Raw genomic sequence first — 3222 nt, 5'->3', positions numbered from 1 at the left:
TGTGTGCGTGTATGTGTGTGTGTGTGTGTGTGTGTGTGTGTGTGTGTGTGTGTGTGTGTGCGTGCATGCATGAGCTATTTGCTATCTGAAAGTAAGCCCTGCTGAGTATGGGGAAGTTGGATTACAGATAATTGGCCTGTGAGGAATTAATCTACAATGTCAACTTGTGATACCAAGAACAATTCAGTTTAATAGTACCTTTGAAACAGTCATGACAATGAAAGATTTTTGCCATGAATCACAGAGCTTTTAAACCACGTATTAGTTTTTTAACATTGGATTTCTATCCTCTATATATGAGATTCTTATCTAATGGAGGAACTATAACACAAATAAATCGCATCATTTTTGGTATAAATTCAGCAAATAGGATTGACAATTGATTTTCTTTCGGCGAGGCAAATATCTGAGTTGGTTGAGTTGATTACATTGTATATTTGAAGTCAGTAAGAAGCATCCTTGTAAGGTCCAGAATTCCCCTAGGGAGAAATGGGGCATTCTTTTGATACCAAAGTGAGAGACCACGGGTCTCTTGATTGATTATAGGCAGTAGTTTAATCAATCATTGTGAATACTTATAAATGGGAAAATCTTTGATTTGGATTGCAGCCAGACACTTCAGTACATTCTCACCAAAGAACCCCCAAATCCCCATGGTTATTATCGACAACAGAAAAAGGAAGGAGGAGCTAGAGAGTGCATCACTACTGATTGGTGAATATTTTTGATTTTCTGCTTTGTAGTGACCTTGGGAGTTACATCAATGTTATACCCAAACACACGTTTGTTTGTATATACACCATATCTTGGGTCCCAATAGTTTTGTTTTGATTTTCATTGGTCATAGTATCTCAAGTTTTGACTTAATGTCTGAGTTATGATTGTAAACAGATTACCATGTTTTGGCTTCCACGTTTCACAGAGTTCAAGTTTTGTGATTCTTCATTTATTATATTTTATGTTAGGGCTTTTTCCCAACCAGGACCCCACAATCACTTTTTGGTGTCAATGCAAAAATGCACGAATGCTACTTAGGATATTTTAAACACATTCCTGATAGGTGTATTCAAGGGCATTGAATCTAATTTTAAATAAATCTTAATTTCTGTGTCTAAGTGTCTTTCCTAAACCTTCTTCAGGACACATAAGAAATCTTTATTTCTGAGGCTGTAAATAATAGCGTTGAGCATAGGGATGAGTGTGGTATATAAGATGGCTAAGACCTTGTCCTGACTTGGAGTATGATAAGATCTTGGCCTCATGTATGTGAAGATAAATGGCTCACAGTACATGGCAACCAAAGTCAGGTTGGAGGAACAAGTAAGTGAAGAAGGCTTTTTTCTGGGCCTTCACAAGTTTAATGTGAAGCACAGTACAGAGAATCTGACCATAAGAGGCAAGAATGATGGAAAAAGGAATTAGGAGGAAAAATATAGCACTCACATAGGCTCCTCCTTCATAGTGTGATGTGTTAATACAGGAGAGTTTCAACATGAGTGAAACTTCACAGAAAAATTGGTCAATGACCCTTGTGCCACAAAAAGGGAAGTGCAGTGCATAACTTGTTTGAATTGTGGAGTTGATTGCTCCCACGAGCCAGGATCCAGTAGCCATACAAACACTAATCCGATGGTTCATGATGATGGTATAATGCAGTGGGTGGTAGATGGGTACATCGGTATTACAGGACATGGCTGCAAGAAGAAAGTATTCAGCTCCAAAAAAGATGAGAGAGAGGAATATCTGGAACCATAACCTGCAAATGTGATGGACTGATGGTCAGATATGAAGTTACTGGCCATTTTGGGGACGATGTTGGAGATGTGCAAGATATTCATGAAGGAGAGACGACTGAAAGGAAGTGCATTGGCATAGGGAGCAGGCTGTCAAGGTGAATAAGAAGAATCAAAACTGTGTTTCCCACAATTTCCACCATAAAAGTGATAATAATTGTCAAGAATAGCAAATCCATACTGGTTTGGATGCAACAAACCTAATAGGATGAAACCTTTAGCAAAAGTCAGATTCCTTTCCTCCCACATCAGTGTTATTTCACTTTTCACGTAAAACCCAAACGACAAGTTTCAGAACAGGAAAAAGACTGAATAAATACAAAGCCCAGAACTGAGTCTATTGCTACAAATAATGACTATCAGCAAAAGTAATTTCATTGATTTAGATCAATAAGTTGCAATTCAAAGAAATCAATCAAATGAATTACTTGAAGTAACTGACTCCTTGGGATGATCTGACTGAAGTGGTGAAAAAATCAAAAGGGCTCATCTGGGCAGTTCTACCTTCATGTTCCTTTCCTAGTTCATTTCTTGGCTTGATTCAGCCTCTCAATACCTGGCCTTTCCTCCCAGTCAAATAACATTTTCCAATGCAATGAAGAGATCAGAAACTAATAGAACTTTGAGAGAGAACTATTTGTAACATATGCAAATATTTCAGATTCAGGAGCAAAAGATTCCCCGAGCTAAGGAAGGATTTTTTTGATTACATCATTATAATCATCAATACCATCATTATTTTAAAATGTATTTTATTTTTAATTTGTGGAAAAACCAAGCATTTCTATAAAAATATAATGAAAATATTATTGTACTTGAAACTGAAAATTAGTCATGAACAACTAGCTGTTCCTTTTAATTACACAAGAAAATTATCAGTTCTTTTTCTGATCTTTCCAATCTTTGCCCTCTTTTTTCTTCCCTTCATATACATATATATAATATATGAAAAGTATTTTACACATACTTCTAGTTACCTGTTATTTCTTATGATGAAGTTAGCTTCCTCCTTCATTTGTCCTTTATTTTTAATTTGTTTATAATAAAAGTCAAAATGGCTTAATCATTCAGAGTCACTCTTAAAGCATTGTTACTGTTATTGTATACAGCATTCTCTTGTTTCTGCTCACTTCACTCCACTATTTTGTACAAGTCTTTCTATGTCTCTCTGAGATATTTGAGTTCATAATTTCTTATAATACAGTACTGTTCCATCACAACTATACACCACATCTTGTTCAGCCATTCCCCAGTTGACAGGGATCCTTGCAATTTATAGTAATATTTTGCCAACAGAAAGAGAGCTGGTATAAATATCCCATTCATATTCAGAGTTATAATTACTATTTTAAAGTTTTTCTCCTAATTTTTACTCACTATTTTCTCTGTCTCTCTTTTTACTCTATGTCCTTTACCTTATCTTTTCTCC

The 3222-nt window shown here is 35.8% G+C and overlaps 1 pseudogene; it reads right to left on the bottom strand.

The window, feature by feature from the left end:
- Positions 1-1040: 1040 nt before the first annotated feature.
- LOC140508527 (olfactory receptor 2AJ1-like) lies at positions 1041-2042 on the bottom strand (annotated as a pseudogene).
- Between the last annotated feature and the right edge of the window lie 1180 nt (positions 2043-3222).

Source organism: Notamacropus eugenii, chromosome 5 (genome assembly GCF_028372415.1).
Source record: "Notamacropus eugenii isolate mMacEug1 chromosome 5, mMacEug1.pri_v2, whole genome shotgun sequence".
Lineage (NCBI taxonomy): Eukaryota > Metazoa > Chordata > Mammalia > Diprotodontia > Macropodidae > Notamacropus > Notamacropus eugenii.
The sequence above is the reverse complement of the archived record's forward strand: the minus strand, read 5'-3'. Positions and strand labels throughout refer to the sequence as shown.